General features: G+C 43.7%; 1 protein-coding gene across 8 annotated transcripts in view; it reads left to right on the forward strand.

Annotated features, from left to right (window-relative positions):
• Positions 1–19,919, forward strand: part of ralgps2 (Ral GEF with PH domain and SH3 binding motif 2) — a 137,960-nt gene that overhangs the window by 33,173 nt on the left and 84,868 nt on the right. The window contains exon 2 of one of the 8 annotated variants that reach the window (XM_029707408.1): positions 10,052–10,149. The exons of 4 other annotated variants lie outside the window; for them this stretch is intronic. The gene's annotated coding sequence lies outside the window, so the exon portion shown is untranslated. Of the gene's footprint in view, positions 1–2,739; positions 2,797–10,035; positions 10,150–19,919 lie in introns of those variants that run through there. 3 more of the 8 variants (XM_029707412.1, XM_029707410.1, XM_029707409.1) reach the window with 3 other exon arrangements.

The following is a 19,919-nucleotide window of genomic DNA, read 5'->3' on the forward strand; positions in this document are numbered from 1 at the left end:
CTAGCATCACCACCCTGGACGGTTCTGACCTGGAATATGTGGACAACTATAAATACCTAAGTGTCTGGTTAGACTGTAAACTCTCCTTCCAGACTCATATTAAGCATCTCAAATCCAAAATTAAATCTAGATTCGGCTTTCTATTTCGCAACAAAGCCTCCTTCACTCACGCCTGCCAAACTTACCCTAGTAAAACTGACTATCCTGCCGATCCTCGACTTCGGCGATGTCATCTACGAAATAGCTTCCAATAGTCTACTCAGCAAATTGGATGCAGTCTATCACAGTGCCATCTGTTCTGTTACCAAATCACCTTATACCACCCACCACTGCGACCTGTATGCTCTAGTCGGCTGGCCGTCGCTACATATTCGTCGCCAGACCCACTGGCTCCTGGTCATCTATAAGTCTATGCTAGGTTAAGCTCCGCCTTATCTCAGTTCACTGGTCACGATAACGACACCCAAACGCAGCACAAGTTCCAGCAGGTATATCTCATTGATCATCCCCAAAGCCAACACCTCATTTGGCCTCCTTTCCTTCCAGTTCTCTGCTGCCAGTGACTGGAACGAATTGCAAAAATCGCTGGAGAATTATTTCCCTCACCAACTTTAAACATCAGCTGTCTGAGCAGCTAACCGATCGCTGCAGCTGTACATGGTCCATCTGCAAATAGCCCACCCAAATCTTCCTACCTCATCCCCATACTGATTTTATTTATTTTTCTGCTCTTTTGCGCACCAGTATCTCTACTTGCACATCATCATTATCTGCTCATTTATCACTCCAGTGTTAATCTGCTAAATTGTAATTCTTCGCTACTATGGCCTATTTATTGCCTACCTCCTCACGCCATTTGCGCACACTTTTTTTTTTACTGTGTGGTTGACTTGTTTGTTGTGTTATTGGCTTTATTGTTTATTCCACGTGTAACTCTGTGTTGTCTGTGTCACACTGCTTTGTGTTATCTTGGCCAGGTCGCAGTTGTAAATGAGAACTTGTTCTCAACTGGCCTACCTGGTTAAATAAAGGTGAAAAAATACTAATAATAATTATGGAGACACAAATTTCCAACCTTTTCTCCATGAAACATATAAACGCACTAGAACTGGTGCGTGTCAAGAAGTGACTGACAAAGCACAGGAAAACGACTAGGAGCTCTTAGAGGGCATTACAAAAATTCCCTCGGAGGTGGATTAAACCACATTCTGTCTGTCGACTTTACTTATGGAAAACCATATCAAGTGAAGGGTTTTACACATGCTAAATTCTTGTCTCTCGAGTGCTGTGCGAGTGGAAATTTGAAATGGAAGTTATGGAGCTCCCTCGTGAACTTCTCCCTATAACAGAAGCACACAAGGAAACTGACATTAAATGTGGACAATGATACATTTGCATCTCTTGGTCATCAATTAGCATATTAATTCCTATGCAGACTACTGTAGCCTACCATTTTATACAGTACATATGTTTGAACGATATCACTGGAGTCATTGCAAATCAATTTGTGCCACTTGTGTAGCCTACCTGGAGCTGGCAAACAGATTTAATAAATAGCCTTTAACTTCAGTTCATTGTTGTTGTAGCGTTGTGTTATTATGCAATTATTAATGGCTATTTATTTAATGAAATTGGAAGTTAACTGTGACCAGGATCACAATTGATGTCGCAATTGCCGACCAGTTGTTAGAATGCATTAAATTGAAGGTAAATCAGTCAGATTAGGCTACAGGTAAAAAAAAACACTGGCTGTTGTCGACAAGCATAGGACAATTCAGTTCATATCCATATTTTTATATTTGATTAGGTGATTTGAAATTACAACCCCATCCTCAATAGTCTGTTCCAGCAGGCTATTGGGCAATGGAAGCACTTCTCACCTCGAAGTTGCCTTGCTGTTCATGTTGTAAAAATGTGTCTGTCAATTGGAACTAAGCAAGCTGCTAAGTCATTAATCTTACGTCTTGCCTAGGCTTTTGCAGGCTTTCTGACTTTTTACTATCAGGCCTATCAGGGGCACTAGGCTACCTGCATTTAGCTAACCAAATTGAACCGTTGGTCAATTTAGTAGTTTAAAACCATAGTTCCCTTTTCAAGACGATTCGATCCGTATCTAGATACATGGGCTCTGATACATACAAGAACAATACATTTCAGTTAGACATTCGGTTTGAGTAGAGGGAACGAATTGGTGCGATATAATTTGATGCACTCACATTTGTTGCTTAAACATATTATTTTCCATTCAAAAATCTGCCGCTGATGGAGCTCATAAGCTGGGCCTCTGAGTTGAGTTTTGTGTGTGTGTGTGTGTTAGGCCTGCACAATTAATCAAATTCAGATCAAAATTGCGATTTTGAGATGTGCAATATTCATATCGCAAGAGGCTGAGATGTTCTCCATTCTTTGACACTGTTAATACAACAAAAACTAGACTACGGTACCACCTCCAATGAGAGACGCTAGACTCCGTTCATTCACTATCTACATGCACAGGGATTGCTGACCAATCACAAGCGAGCTCTCTCACTTTGCATGGCATGCACATGCTGGCCAATCACAAGCGTCCCCGCTTAGTGTGCGGTGTTGCCAATTTAGTGACACTGATGCTTGATTTCGCAAGTTAAGTCTGCCCCAGCTAATTTATGTTTGATTTAGCAACATCCTTGTTTGTGTGTGTTGCCTCTCAGCGGCTCCGCCTCCACTGGCTGCTGCGTGTGTGTGCACCGCCTCTCCATGCTCCTTCCCTCACCACTCTTCCTTCTAGCCTCTGGTACTCTCCCCACTGCTGCAGAAGTGAGTGAAGTTAATTCATTAAATCAGTTCCTTGTTGTTAGTTGCAATATGTAACTTCTTCGCTGACCTGACCAAATTCGCATAGAAATGTGGGTTTTATAGATCTGTCATTCTCATTGAAAGCAAGTCTAAGAAGCGGTAGGTCTGTTCTGTGCGCTATTCCTATGCTTTCTGCATTTAAGTTTAGTTTTTGCTGCTTTTACTTTCGGGTTTTGCACACCAGCTGAAAATACAATATTTTTAGTAATTTCACAGCAGTTTAGATGGTACAATGATTCTCTACTTGATGATCTTTTTCACAAACTGAAAGTAGGCAAACTATAGACAGTGAGGCTTAATGTAAGGTTACTCCCATGTACCGTAATTTCCGGACTATTAAGCGCACCTGAATATAAGCCGCACCCACTGAATTTAAAAAATATATATTATTTTGAACATAAATAAGCCGCACATGTCTATAAGCCGCAGGTGCTTACCGGTACATTGAAACAAATTAACTTTACACAGGCTTTAACGAAACACGGCTTGTAACAAAAATAAATAGGCTTTAACGAAACACGGCTTGTAACAAAAATAAATAGGCTTTAACGAAACACGGCTTGTAACAAAAATAAAAAATTAGCAGTAAACAGTAGCCTACCAATAAAGTCATTGGTCACGATCTTCCTCCTCCTGTGCACTGAAATCATCTCCTTTGGTGTCTGAGTTGAATAGCCTCAGAATTGCTTCATCCGATATTGGATCGTCTTCATTGTCTCACTCGTCACTTTCATCCGGAGGCAAATCCCCCGCTGAGCCCTCTTCAACACGCAGCAGTCCAGCCTTTCGAAACCCGTTAATGATAGTGGATTTTTTGACAATGCTCCACGCTGTCAGGACCCACAAATTTGAAAGCGGGAAAAATCCATATATTAGCCGCGTCATTGTTTAAGCTGTGAAGTTCAAAGCGTGGGAAAAAAGTTGCGGCTTATAGTCTGGAATTTACGGTAATTTCCTAACTTTGGCAGACTACTGACACGTCGTTTCAATAAACGTTTTCAGCAGCGTCACGTGTTATTAGCATACTTAGCTGTCACAACAAATGATTTGCATGGTACTTATTCTACCACTGTTACTCAACCTGCTAACACTGCCAGTAAAGCTGTTACATTATACTTACGTCACTGTTTGTTTACCCCAAGTTTATTCACCGGTTAACTGATGCTAGCTAGAGAGGTTAATCTCGATCTAATTTGCTAGTCATAGATATGTCGCGTAACTATACAGAACGAAAATATAAACAACATGCAACAATTTCAATGATTTTACTGAGTTCATATAAGGAAATCTGTCAATTGAAATAAATTCAGTTGGCCCTGAACAATGGATTTCTGGGGAGTCGGGCACAGCCAATCAGAATGAGTTTTTCCCCACAAAGGGGCTTTAATTACAGACAGAAATACTCATCAGTTTCATCAGCTGTTCGTGTGGCTGGTCTCAGACGATCCTACAGATGAAGAAGCTGAATGTGGAGGTCCTGGGCTGGCGTGGTTACACGTGGTCTGCAGTTGAGGCCGGTTGGACATGTTGCCTAATTCTCTAAAATGACATTGGAGGCAGTTTATGGTACAACGGCCACTGTCCACAAAAGGCATGGATTTTTTTTTTAATCGGCATTACAGCCACACAAAGGGGATGCTGCCGGGAAATTAGACATTATCAAGTTCTTGTCAATTTGTGAATGAGAGGCTAAAGTGTGCATCCTGAGCAAATAACAAAGCAGAGCTCATGCCTTTCATGCAACTTTTTTCAGATCATCATTCGTCGCATCATGCATTGTTAGAATGTATTAAAAATCCAAACATATAGCTCAACATTTTTATCACAACTAAAGTTTCGTAATTAACTCTAAATTTTAGCATATATGAGGACCTGTATCCGCATTTGCGCACTCCCTCAAATCATTTGGAGAAAATATCCTTTCCATTGTATTCAGTTTTGTTCAATTGTTTTCTTCATACTATAAAATAACCCCATGGAGTTCTAAGCAAATCTTGTCTGCTAAATGTGTTACCCACAGCCATATGGCATGGCCAGATCAGGGCCTAACATAATGACAGCTCAGTATTTTAATTGTTTTAATTTTTTAATTTCACCTTTATTTAACCAGGTAGGCAAGTTGAGAACAAGTTCTCATTTACAATTGCAACCTTGCCAAGATAAAGCAAAGCAGTTCGACACATACAACAGAGTTACACATGGAGTAAAACAAACATACAGTCAATAATACAGTAGAAAAATAAGTCTATATACAATGTGAGCAAATGAGGTGAGATAAGGGACGTAAAGGCAAAAAAGGCCATGGTGGCAAAGTAAATACAATATAGCAAGTAAAACACTGGAATGGTAGATTTGCAGTGGAAGAAAGTGCAAAGTAGAAATGGAAATAATAGGGTGCAAAGGAGCAAAATAAATAAATACAGTAGGGGAAGCGGTGGTTGTATGGGCTATGTACAGGTGCAGTGAGCTGCTCTGACAGCTGGTGCTTAAAGCTAGTGAGGGAGATAAGTGTTTCCAGTTTTAGAGATTTTTGTAGTTCGTTCCAGTCATTGGCAGCAGAGAACTGGAAGGAGAGATGGCCAAAGGAGGAATTGGCTTTGGGGGTGACCAGAGAGAGAGATACCTGCTGGAGCGCGTGCTACAGGTGGGTGCTGTTATGGTGACCAGTGAGCTGAGATAAGGGGGGACTTTACCTGGCAGGGTCTTGTAGATGACGTGGATCCAGTGGGTTTGGCGACGAGTATGAAGCGAGGGCCAGCCAACGAGAGCGTACAGGTCGCAGTGGTGGGTAGTATATGGGGCTTTGGTGACAAACCGGATGGCACTGTGATAGACTGCATCCAGTTTATTGAGTAGGGTATTGGAGGCTGTCTTGTAAATGACATCGCTGAAGTTGAGGATCGGTAGGATGGTCAGTTTTACGAGGGTATGTTTGGCAGCATGACTGAAGGATGCATTGTTGCGAAATAGGAAGCCAATTCTAGATTTAACTTTGGATTGGAGATGTTTGATGTGAGTCTGGAAGGAGAGCTTACAGTCTAACCAGACACCTAGGTATTTGTAGTTGTCCACATATTCTAAGTCAGAACTGTCCAGAGTAGTGATGCTGGACAGGCGGGCAGGTGCAGGCAGCGATCGGTTGAAGAGCATGCATTTAGTTTTACTTGTATTTAAAAGCAGTTGGAGGCCACGGAAGGAGAGTTGTATGGCATTGAAGCTCGTCTGGAGGGTTGTTAAGTGTCCAAAGAAGGGCCAGAAGTATACAGAATGGTATCGTCTGCGTAGAGGTGGATCAGAGACTCACCAGCAGCAAGAGTGACATCATTGATGTATACAGAGAAAAGAGTCGGCCCAAGAATTGAACCCTGTGGCCTCCCCTGAGACTGCCAGAGGCTCGGACAACATTCCATCCGATTTGACACATTGAACTCTTATCAGAGAAGTAGTTAGTTGGTGAACCAGGCGAGGCAATCATTTGAGAAACCAAGGCTACTGAGTCTGCCGATGAGGATGTGGTTGATTGACAGAGTCGAAAGCCTTGGCCAGGTCAATGAATACGGCAGCACAGTATTAGTCCCGTGTGGCTCAGTTGGTAGAGCATGGTGTTTGCAATGCCAGGGTTGTGGGTTCGATTCCCACGGGGGACCAGTACGGAGAAAAAATGTATGAAATGTATGCATTCACTACTGTAAATCGCTCTGGATAAGAGTGTCTGCTAAATGACTAAAATGTAAAATGTAAATGTATTGTCTCTTATCGATGGCGGTTATGATATCGTTTAGGACCTTGAGCGTGGCTGAGGTGCACCCATTCTGTTTTTCTGAAATAGACTAAATTTTCTTCATGTTTCTTTAGACCTGTCTAAAATAAGTCATGGATTTATTGTGATGGTGTAGGCTTTATTACATGCATTTATTAGACAACATTTCATGACCGCCCTAGGTAGGGGACACACATTCCACACTGTCTCTGCTTTGAACTGTCAATTGATTTCACGAATCAGTCACTGATATGGTGGAACAAACTGCTTAATCTGTTGGTCTATGTTGAACAATGATATTACTGCATCTGACTATGAAGAGATGCTTACTTACTGACTGACTGACTGGCTGGATGACTGACTAATTTGTCAACTGCAGTCCAGGAGAGGTTGTTCCTAATCTATAGCACCGTAGCTCAATATGGGATCAATGATGTGTCTCACACACACACACACACACACACACACACACACACACACACACACACACACACACACACACAACTTTGTGAATTTTCAGGATGTTTTGGGAAGTAAAAATGTTTGACAATTAAGTCCTATTTTCCCTAACCGTAACCCCCTAAACCTGATGATATAGGCTAGGAACATTGAACTTGGATGCTTAAGGATCCTTGATGTCCTGTGTTTCTGCAGTGTAGACAGATTAAACCCTGTAAGACTCATAAAGGAGCAGATGGAGAGCTCAGCCAGTTTCCTATGAGTACGATTCAGTGACCGCTCTTCTGGCTATTGTTCCCCTGCCTTATTACTTCACACATTACCTGACTGACTCTCCACAACAATCTGTACTGACTGCTGCTGCACCATATTTCCTCCCTTTATTCCTAATCGTCTTTCGCTGAGCTCCGGTCTCTATTCTTCAGCAGGAGAAGCTGGGATGAGGCCAGGCTGGCTGCTCCCCTGTGGTCCACAAATCAGGCCAGACTTGTGCATATGTTACACACACACACACACACAGTGTGCACAACTCACACGTGACAGCCTTCTGCTCTGGGACCGTAACCTCTTCCTCTGTCTGTCTGTCCGTCCCTCTGCATCTATTAGTCTTCCCCTCATAGGCTCCTGGTGTCAGGATCTGTAGAAAGGACCTGGTTCTGGTCTGAGTGTTGGTTTATCATAGATGCTGCTGTGTCTGTCTCACTCACTGGGGGAATGTGCCACTGCCAGGCTAGGAGAGGTGAGGAGAACAGACTGGCTGCACAGCCTGAGCTCTAATTATCAACCGGAGAGAGGGACCGGGAGGGAATAGGGTGTGAGTGTGTGTCTGTGTGCGCATGCATGCGGCTAAAAAAAGCCAAATCGCACTACCAAGGTCAGAGCTGCTGCCAAGACACTGATTAGGGACCTGTGTATTTTTGCAAATGGGCTGGAGCCAGGCTAACAGTAACGGGTGCGCGTCTGCGCGTCTGCGGGTCTGCGTGTACGTCTGCGCGCGGGTGTGCGTCTGCGCGCGGGTGTGCGTCTGCGCGCGGGTCTACGTCTACCCGCGTGTGTGTACGTCTACCCGCGTGTGTGTACGTCTACCCGCGTGTGTGTACGTCTACGCGCGTGTGTGTGTGTACGTCTACGCCTTTGTCAACCTGTGGGTGTTTGAGTGTTGTGATAGTGTGTTTGAGAAGCAGAGAGTCTGTGCTGCTCTATCTTCATCACCATCATACTTTTCAACACCAGGGACTGAAACTTCACCGCCATGGTGATTTCTACCCAGCATTTGGCTGGTTGTAGCTTTATGCCCTGATCATTTTACCTATCAGCTGTCAATCATCCATCTCTGTTCATGTTCTCCAGTGAGCTCCTGTTACTCCCACTCATTCAATAGTAACTCTCCCCTGAGGCTGGCCTTTTTAAACCGTCTGTCTGCCCTTGGCCAGTCTGCCCTCCCATTGGCTCTTGCCGCCTGTCTGTTGCAGATTATTAATATTCACGTTTCACTGGGACGCTGAGGTTGTGTGTGTGGCAGAAAGTCGTCATTTGGTTTTCGGTCTGTAGAAAAGCACCATGGTTGCTAGGCAACCAAGATGCAGGCAGGTGGCGTGAGCTGCCTTTGCAAATGACTGGATTCCGCAAACTGTGTGTGTCTGTCCCCTCTTGCTGTGTTGCCAGAAAATGCTCACATAGATGAGACAGCCTACTTGATGAGTGTCTCTCTTGGGACCAGCAGCCCCCTTTTTCTAATGTGAGTCTGAGCTTCCTCCCCACTCAGTGAGCTTCCTTCCTCCTGGCTCAGGCTGAACCAATGGCATGTTAAGTGATGGTGTGAAGAGGCTTTCACTGTGGATGGCGTGTGCTCAGACACCGTCCTGAATAACAGGTCACTCACACTTTGCCCACTGTGCAGGATGGGACACACCTCTCTTGTGCCCCTAGCCTGCTGTGTGACAGTGTGTATCGACCTGCTTACAGTGACAGGCATGCAGCCACATGCTGTGTGTTTGAGTCATTAGTGTGTGTGACTGGCTCAGTGGCCCCTCTTAGCTCCTGTTCAATACCCTCCCCCCGACTGACAAAATGAGTTCTGAGTTCACCTAGGCTACATGTTAATGTCACTGTTACTAACTGTTCAGCAATGGCACTTGATGAAAATGGACTAATGTTGATGCTATTTGCTCTGGCTGTAAGACTATAAAAGAGATGTATGCTATCATGTGTTTCTCAGCACTGTGAGCACACTGACCCACTTTGGGCCTTAACAAGATGCTGCAGTCTGCACAGTTTATAAATGCATGAGACTGGCTGGCATAGACACACATGGTGCTGCTTGAGATGCACAACGCTTCTACAACTAGGCTTATTTGTCTGCAGAAATGAAAGCTTATTAGAGATGTATATGATTTACTGTGATCTGTTGGATTTAGCTTAGCGTGCGTGTATGAGAAAAGCCACACATTAAGGGTGTCATAGACCCAGTCCTGCACTGCTGGGTGACTACTGGCTATAAGACACTCACAGCTTTTCACTGACACACATGACCTCACACTGTCGCATGCCTGTTCATTTACTGGATGCAGCAGCTTTTGATCCTGACCCCGATCACACAGACCCACACAGCTTGTCTCATAAGCAGTGACACGGCACAGCTAACTGTCACACCAACAACACACCTATTTGTCTGTGGGGACTCGTGACTCATCACTGGGCCAGACTGACTGACTTAAATTATAGAATGTGTTTGTTGGAGAGATGAGATTATAGGACAGCTCACATTGGGTCAGTGACTGGCCTGACCCTTTCTAGAGGAATGAGTCAGTGAAGGTGGTATAATGCTGTGGCTCTGTTCTTTCCTCAGATCAGTGTTTGTGCAGTCAGTCAGTGGCAGTTCTGTGGGTGTGGGGCATCTGTCACTCTCACTCACAGGCCCCGTGTTTGTAAATACACACACCCTGAGTAGAGGCAGATGACCACATGGTTTTCATTTTCAGCTACTTTCTGTTGTAGAGGAGCTCCCTGGGGCTCAGAGGACAAGATGGGCACATGAGAAGAAGGAGGAGGGAGACCGGGCCCACTGGCAGAAGAGCTGAGGGTGAGGAGAGAAGGTTTGTTGAGTGACATGTCAACAGGAGAGGGAGGGAGTGAGGGAAGGTCGCCATTTTAAAACGTGTATTTTTCCATGTAGACACATGCACTGATATTGTCTGATGCTTTTAAATGGACTGTTTGATTAAATAATTAAGACACAAATGACGTGAGTCCGACCGCAATAGATTTGATTGTGTCGGGTCGGGCTGAAATGACACAGTGACTGACTAGCACCCATTGTCTCTCTCTCCTCCCTGCTGCAGCGACCACCACAGAACATCTACAGTGTTTATCACACTGTCCATGTTGCTGAAGCGGCAACAAAATTAAACCCATTTAACTGAAAAGTTCTGTTACCAAAATCACTCATTTGTTTAGGAAAAACATTCCCTCAACCCTTGCTCTCCTTACGTGACATGTATGCATCGCATGCATGTGACCAATAGGCTATAGGTCAGGCCCTATCATAATCACATCAATAAATTGGTTATAATAAACTCAGAACCCTAACACATTGACAGCAAAATGGATGCAGAGGACGTGACAAACTCGAAGCGGGGGAATGTTCACTGGTTGCTCAGGAGGTAATGGGGAAGTCGGATGTGTGGAATACATTTGACTAGTTGTGGAAAATACTGGAGATCAAGAAAAAGGACCAAGCACTGCGTGCATATTATGTGTTCCAAACGGGTGCTGTTAAATTATATTGTAATCTTTCTGACCATTTAGAACAATGTAAACACATTGTAAAGCCTTTATTACAGCAAAGACTAAAAACATGGCATAAATTCCTATTTATTGTTTAGGCTAATTATTCCATTTATTTTGTTTTAAAACTAAAATGCTTGATTGCATTTAAAATCATGACTGACTCGTATGCTGTGTGATGCCATGAACGAATGAATGATTGATTGGTACAGTAGCCTATATAACCATTGAAATATAGGCATAAGTGAGTTACGTTATTAAGACTAAACAGGATGTGCTCTTAGGCCTGCACCTCGATGGTGGTTATACAAGGCTACTATACTAAGCCTACTAATTATGACATTACTTATTATTGTAATGATGATCATAATAGTAATAATAACAATGAGATCAACAAAATGGAGGGTTATTATAAATACAATTTTTCTGACAATTTGGAACAGTGTAAACAACATACCAGAGAGGCTGTTCTAATGGGGGGAAAAAGATGTATAGCCTTTATTACAGCATAGCAAAGATTAAAAATAGCCCAATTTGTGAAATTGTTTATCTGACGTGTGAGGCTTGGTGCTCACAGAATCAGTAGGCTATTAAACAAACTCATTCTTTATTTATTTTATTGATTTTATATATGGATGATTTATAAAGCCAGGCATATTTTAACTTAGGCTATTGATTTTTAGACCTAATTAAGTTGGTTTCATCTCTCTTCACTTTTCTTCGACAATTAAGGCAAGGGCTGTTTTCTCGTCTCCTAACTCTGCTGCTGCCTCTGCCGCATTGTTCTCAACACCAATATGCTGGTTAACTTTGATATTATTCTCATTGCAACTTGGTTTTGGAAAAGGCGCCAATACAACAGCGCACTGATGTTTCAGAACAGCAACCGCTATCCAATGCGGGAGAAAGCGCATTTTTTATAAAATAATATAATTTTTAGTAGTGTTGCAGCATTGTTCTTACTTAATATAACCATATACAATTTCAGTAGCTCATCTCTCAGTGATGGACTGTGCCTTCCCCACGGCCTCCACAATGGATTAGTCCACTCTGACAGGCGCCAATCAAACAGGTGTCTTGTACACCACGAAGTGTCATTTTTTTGGTTACTGCTCGACTAAAGAAATCTCAGTCAACCAAACAATCGTCCAGTCGACTAAATGGGGTCAGCCCTACTGGAAAGAGAACAGGGTAGCAAAGGGTTTTGTGTGAAACAGGGCGGGAGGGCATTGAGCAGGGCCCTCGACCCTGTTCCTAGAGAGCTACCCTCCTGTAGGTTTTCACTCTAACCCCAGTTGTAACGAACCAGATTCAGTTTATCAACCAGCTAATTATTATAATGTGCTAGATTAGGGTTGGAGGGAAAACCTATAGGACAGTAGCTCTCCAGGAAGTGGGTTGGAGAGCCCTGGGATAGAGAACAGGGGAGGGGATTTAGAGGGAAACCTCTAGGCCTAGTTGTTGAGTCAGGATGATGAGTCATTGTGTTTCCAGGGACCCCGGTCTTTCTTCTTCAACACTTCCCCTGCTACATGCCCCAACATGAGGCTTCATCCCTCTCCCCTCTACCCCTCCTCTTCTCCATTCAGGAGCTGTCTGGTTCATCTCTGGATTGCTCAGAGGCAGGAACATCAGCTGATCCACACATTCCCAAATATAAAGCGCATTATCCAACTGTCTAACAGGTGTCGCTAGTCTAACTGATGTCGCTAGACCAACTGGGATCTAGGAGGGGGTGATGTGTTCATCAGAGCACTGAGATGCTGTGTTAATGTGGACTCATCTCTGTGTGTAGCTCTACTTATCAGCAGCCAGATGATAAAAAAAAAATATATATATATTACCCCTTTTTCTCCCAATCTCATGGTATCCAATTGGTAGTTAGTCTTGTCTCATCGCTGCAACTCCCGTATGGACTCGGGAGAGGCGACGGTCCAGAGCCGTGCGTCGCCCGAAATACAACCCAGCCAAGCCCCACTTCTTCTTGACACAATGCCCACTTAACCCGGAAGCCAGCCCTACCAATGTGTTGGAGGAAACACCGTACACATGGCAACCGTGTCAGCGTGGACTGCGCCTGGCTCTCCACAGGAGTCGCTAGTGCGCGATGGGACAAGGACAACCCTACCGGCCAAACCCGGATGAGACTGGGCCAGTTGTGCACCGCCCCATGGGTCTCCTGGGCGTGGCCGGCTGCGACAGAGCCTGGACTCGAACCCAGAATCTCTAGTGGCACAGCTAGCACTGCTAGCCTTAGACCACTGCACCACTCGGGAGGCCCAGCAACCATATTTGTGTTTATGACGTGTGTTATAAAATGAATTCTTTTTATGATGTCAGGAAAAGTGTATTTAATCAACAGGGTGTATTTTCTACCCATTCCTTGAGCGATGGTCTCTGTGTTTTTTTTCTGAGGGGCTGGGAGGTGTTTATTCCAGCTAGGTTTGGATCGTTAGGTCCTCAGTCTATGGGAATGCTGTGGCTTTTGGTGTGAGCACTTAAAGCCATTCACACACTTAATTCCCTCGTGTCATGTGGCCTTGGCAGTGAACTCACTGACCTCTGCTCTGGGGTCACGGTAGAAACTCTGGCCACTGCAGCGCAGGCACCCCACAGATCTGGAGGATGAGGACCTGTCTGATCCTGAACTAGTGGTTAGAGGTGGTAACTTCTTCCTACTCTGTTGGGCGGGCAGGCAGGCAGGCAGATATAATTGTGGACTTGTCTGTGAAGAGCCATCTGGTGGAATGTGGTGTAGAGAAGGAAAAATCGAATGAAATGTTATTCATCACGTGCATCATTTTACAGCAGGTATAAAAGGTGCAAAGACATGCTTGGAGCTAGCAATAGGATGACCGTTTCTGTCGGCGCCATCTTGTGTGAAGATGGTTGCATTCAGTAGACACAAAACTGAATGGAACCGGCACCACTACTACCTTACTGACCATAACCCTTGGAGAAAAGAAACGAAATGTAGAAGACACTACCTGAACTTGTTCAGTGAATGCTCACTCTGGTTTTCTCCTTTTTGTGCTTCCTGAACGTGATGTGGTGTGATGCTTGTGTTTGAAACTGTTTCTCAGCCTTGAACAAGAGAACAACATTATTTTGAGACTGAATGAGCTCTTGTAGGTAGTGTGTTAGCAGTAAGAAGCCTCTCTGTAGGGTGTGTGTGTGATATTAGAGTTGTCCAACTGTCTCTCCCTTGACTTGATGCACTGACTGAGCTCATCTATACCATAATATAACATGTATTTCTGTTTTTATGGTTCATAAAGTCCTGTTTGCAAGGTTGCATTGTAGGTGTGTGCGTGCGCGTGGATTGTGTTTCTAACATGCTCGCAGGAAAGTCTGTAAAAACACCAAGAAATCAGCACTAACAGACTGTAATTTTGGCAATCCTTTCCTAAGCATTTCCACGCATAATAGAGACGTCATCGTATACAAATGTATGCTCATTTTGAAATGATTGGTTTGTCATATTATATTTGTTTGGGCTTTTTTTACTGTCAAGTATGTTCCAGACAAAATCGGCCTGCGGGGAAATCTAGATGGTGATTCTTGGTTTATAACATTTAACGCTGCGACAGAAAGATACCTGTATTTTAAACAATTTACACTGAACAAAAATATAAATGCAACATATAAAGTGTTAGGCCCAAGTTTCATGGGCTGAAATTAAAGATCCCAGAAGTTTCCCATATGCACAAAAAGCTTATTTCTCTCATTGTGTACACATTTCCTCACATCCCTGTTAATGAGCATTTCTCCTTTGCAAGATAATCCATCCACCTGACAGGTGTGGCATATCACTAGGGTGTTATCAGACAGCTGGAGATATTAAACATTTCACTATCACAAAGGTGCACCTTGTGCAGGGGACAATAAAAGGCCACTCTAAAATGTTCCGTTTTGTCACACAACACCACAGATGTCTCAAGTTTTGAGGGAGTGTGAAATTGGCATTCGGACTGCAGGAATGTCCACCAGATCTGTTGCCAGATAAATTAACAGATTTTCTACCATAAGCTGCCTCCAACATCGTTTTAGAGGATTTGGTAGTACGTCCAACCGGCTTCACAACCGCAGATCACGTGCCCAGGGCCTACACATCCGGCTTCTTTACCTGCGGGATGGTCTGAGATGAAACTGGGTTTGCACAAACAAAGAATTTCTGCACAAACTGTCAGAAACCGTCTCAGGGAAGCTCATCTGTGTGCTCGTCGTACTCACCAGGTTCTTGACCTGACTGCAGTTTGGTGTCGTAACTGATGGCCACTGGCACGCTGGAGAAGTGTGCTCTTCACAGATGAGTCCTTGTTTCAACTGTACCGGGCAGATGGCAGACTGTATTTTCTTGTGTGGGCAAGTGGTTTTCTGATGTCAGCGTCATGAACAGAGGGCCCCATGGTGGCGGTGGGATTATAGTATGGGCAGGCATAAGCTATGGACGACGAACACAATTGCATTTTATTGATGGCATTTTCAATGCACATAGATACCGTGATGAGATCCTGAGGCCCCTTGTGCCATTCATCCCCCGCCATCACTTCATGTTCTGTACACAATTCCTGGAAGCTGAAAATGTCCGTTCCATGGCCTGCATACTCACCAGACATGTCACCCATTGAGCATGTTTGGGATTCTCTGGATCGACGTGTACGACAGTGTGTTCCAGTCCCCGCCAATATCCAGCAACTTCGCACAGCCATTGAAGAGGAGTGGGACAACATTCCACTAGCCACAATCCAACAGCTTGATCAACTCAATGCAAAGGAGATGTCTTGCTGCATCAGACACTGACTGGTTTTCTTATCCACAACCCTAGCTTTAAAAAAAAGTTATCTGACCAACAGATGCATATCTACTGGATATTCCCAGTCATGTGAAATCCATAGATGAGGGCCTAATAAATGTAATTCAATTGACTGAATTCCTTTTATATGAACTGTAACTCAGTAAAATGTTTGTAGTTGAATGTTGGTTTATATTTTTGTTCTGTGTAGTTATTTATTTATTTCTAAAGACTGATTTTAAATGTAATAGTATTTAAAATAAGTTCAGATCCATTAGTATATTGGTGTTTGGTAAAAATGTAGGCCTTTAACATTTTGCTAAATTTATATTTAACTTAATTTCAATACATACAGATGGCGAGGTGAAGTCGATGGCCAAAACACTGCAGCCTCATCCATCCATTTAGGTTGGTGGCTTTCACCACGTTTGCCCTACTGTCCGTTGTGATGCACACTAGGCTGCTAGAGTCCTCCTGGGTTATCTTCACAGTGTGGTCCTGTTGAAAGTAGGCAGTCTGCAAGCACCTGGTGTGTAGCTTCCAGTCGGCATCGATGTAGTGCAGTGTCATTGACATAAGGCTCCTTCGTCCTCCTGTTGGACCACATCAGTTGTCACACAATTGTGCACCTGTTCAGCGCCAAAGTTATTTTGGCATGAAATTAATTGTACATGGCATTTTGTATTTCTTAAACCCACTTTGTTCAACTGGTGAAATTAGGGCCATGTCTTTTGCGACGTGGTACGTTATGGCATCTTATTTCATTCCATTGGTGAGAGTGCTGTATGGGGAGTTGCATGTGCAAACAATTCCGTAATGGATTGTTGCCCTTGGGCTTTGCTCTTGCAATGACTGACGCTTGTTGGCCTCTGCCTCATTTTTCTTCGACGTGGTTTCTTCGTGCTTTCTGGGACTGCATCGTTTCGTTCATTTCCCCCGCCAATGAACGAGGCTACTCGCAACATCACTTGGAAGAACTGCCAACAACAGGTGTGGGAAGCATGAGATAGAATGCTGCTCTGATTGGCTTCTGTAGTCTGTTGGTTCAAATTAAACGACATAGATGAAAGTGTTGAGCACCAGGAACTCACTTTTTTCCTATGCCGTTTAGCTTTCATATATGCCGCGCTGCTTGTTAGGCTGTTTAATTCACGCAGGAACATTGTGTAATCAACAAATGACCCGCATACACAAAATTGCCTCGTTATGAGTTGATGTCAGTCATTTTCAGTTTATTGTCCAAGCTGTAATCACTAATTGGGTTTAGCCCCAGGCAGAATCTGAGCCACATTAACCTTGTGTGTTGTTCTGGCAGACAGACTTCTTGGCTACTCAGGATCAGGTAGTACAGTAGCCACTTAGACAGACAGGGTAATGACAGCCCAACACACAGCGGAGGGAGGGAGGGACTACTGACTAGACTGACCAGTGTAGTGGAACCAGCCCTTTGTTACTGTAGCTCAGCTTGGACACACAAACATATATTTTACATTTTAGTCATTTTAGCAGACGCTCTTATCCAGAGCGACTTACAGTAGTGAATGCATACATTTCATTTCATGCATTTTTTTTTTTTGCACTGGCACCCCGTGGGAATCGAACCCACAACCCTGGCGTTGCACACACCATGCTGGCGTTGCAAACACCATGCTCTACCAACTGAGCCACAGGGAAGGCTATATACCCTAAGGTGTATAAAGTGCCGTGGGATGGCAAAAAAACATCTGTTCTACTAGTGGTGTGAGGCAGCCGTTTAGATTAAGAGCGTTTAAGTGCAACATTAATAACAATGTTTTTGGGAACTCGCTTGGAGATTTAACAATGCTCCTACGAAGGTTCTAACAATTAATTTAGCCTTAAGATGCTTTTGGGCACTGGACTATAGGGAGACGGACTGCAGGTTGTTTTTTGGCAGTATTGTGATTTTTGGCAAGGAAGTCATATGAACTCATGGATACCATTTGTATGTCTCTGCGTGCAGTCTGAAGGAAGTTCTTAACTCGTGTTTGCTCAATGACTGGAAGTCTATGGTAACTGTTGGGATGTTAGTAGATGCCATAGACTTCCAGTAATTGAACTAACACTAGTTAACATTGGCTTGCAAAACTACCTCTAACTTCCTTCATACTGGATGCAGACATATACAAATGGTATCCATGAGTTCCATGGATAAGATGGTGCCGAAGAGGATAGCTGACATTTTACATGCTCCTGACCAATTGTGCTATTTTGTTAGTTTTTTAAAAACGTATTTTGTACATAATGTTGCTGCTACTGCCTCTTATGATCGAAAATAACTTCTGGACATCAGAAAAGCTATTATTCACCATGAACTGGAAGAATCTTTTTCCTTGAACCTTTATCAATTTTTTTCAATTTTCGCCTGAAATGACATACCCAAATCTAACTGCCTGTAGCTCAGGCCCTGAAGCAAGGATATGCATTTTCTTGGTACCATTTGAAAAGAAACACTTCGATGTTTGTGGAAATGTGAAAGGAACGCATACATTAGATCTGGTAAAAGATAATTCAAAAACACCAACCGTTTAATTTTTTATTTTTTTGTACCATCTTTGAAATGCAGGCGAGAGTCCATAATGTATTATTCCAGCCCAGGTGCAATTTAGATAATGGCCACTGGATGGCAGCGGTGTATGTGCAAAGCTTTAGCCTGATCCAATGAACCATTGCATTTCTGTTCAAAATGTTGTATCAAGACTGCGCAAATGTGCCTGATTTGTTTATTAATAACTTCATGTTCAAAACTGTGCACTCTCCTCAAACAATAGCATGCTTTCACTGTATTTGCTACTGTACATTGGACAGTGCAGTTAGATTAACAAGAATTTCATATTTTTGCCAATATCAGATATGTCTGTCCTGGGAAATGTTCTTGTTACTTACAACCTCATGCTAATCGCATTAGCCTGTGTTAGCTCAACTGTCCTGCAGGAAACCCACCAATCCTGAAGATGTTTTAACGAGTCTGACGCGAAGGATATACTGCTCCCCTGGCTACAGGCCCAAATCCCCGTCATTTGTGTGGAGGAAAAAAGGACGCAGATCGCTCTGCCTTCTGAGAATCCATAGGCGATCGAGTAAACTCCCACTGCCATCAATTCTTCTTGCTAACATGCAATCATTGGAAAATAAAATTGATGACCTACGATTATCCTACCAACAGGACATTTAAGAACTGTAATATCTTATGTTTCACCGAGTCTTGGCTGAACGATGAGACGGATATTATAGAGCTGGCGAGATTTTCCATGCACTGGCAGAACGGAGAAGCTACGTCTGGTAAGACAAGTGGTGGGAGTGTGTCTTTTTGTCAATAACAGCTGGTGCGCGATGCCGTCTAATATTAAAAAGTTTCGAGGTATTGCTTGCCTAAGTTAGAGCACCTTATGATAAGCTGTAGACCACACTATCTACCAAGAGCGTTTCTCATCTATATTTTTCGTAGCCGTCTATTTACCACCACAGACCAATGCTGGCAATAAGACCGCACTCAAGCAACTCTCTATTAGGCCATAAGCAAACAAAGTGCTCATCCAGAAGTGGCGCTCATAGTGGCCAGGGGCCTTAATGCAGGCAAACTTAAATCAGTTTTACCAAATTTTTACCAGCATGTCACATGTACAACCAGAGGGGGAAAAAAAACTCTAGAACACCTTTTTCTCCACACACAAGAGATGCATACAAAGCTCTCCCCTGCCCTCCATTTGACAAATCTGACTATAATTCTATCCTCCTAATTTCTGTTTACAAGCAAAAACTAAAGCAGGAAGTACCAGTGACTAGCTCAATACGGAAGTGGTCAGATGACGTGGATGCTACGCTACAGGACTGTTTTTCTAGCACAGACTGGGATATGTTCCGGGATTCATCCAATGGCATTGAGTACACCAGCTCAGTCATCGGCTTCATCGATAAGTGCATCAACGATGTTGTCCCCACAGTGACCGTACGTACATATCCCAACCAGAAGCTATGGATTACAGGCAACATCTGCATTGAGCTAAAGGCTAGAGCTGCCACTTTCAAGGCGTGGGACACTAATCCAGACGCTTAGAAGAAATCCCGCTATACCCTCAGACAAAAAAGCAAAGCGTCAATACAGGATTAGGATTGCATCCCACTACACCGGCTCTGACGCTCGTTGGATGTGGCAGGGCATGAAAACTATTATGGAATACAATGGGAAACCCAGACGTGAGCTTCCCAGTGACGCGTGCGTTCGTGCGTGCCTACCGTATGAGCTAAATGCCTTTTTTATGCTCG

The sequence above is a fragment of the Salmo trutta genome, chromosome 22 (genome assembly GCF_901001165.1).
Source record: "Salmo trutta chromosome 22, fSalTru1.1, whole genome shotgun sequence".
Classification (NCBI taxonomy): domain Eukaryota; kingdom Metazoa; phylum Chordata; class Actinopteri; order Salmoniformes; family Salmonidae; genus Salmo; species Salmo trutta.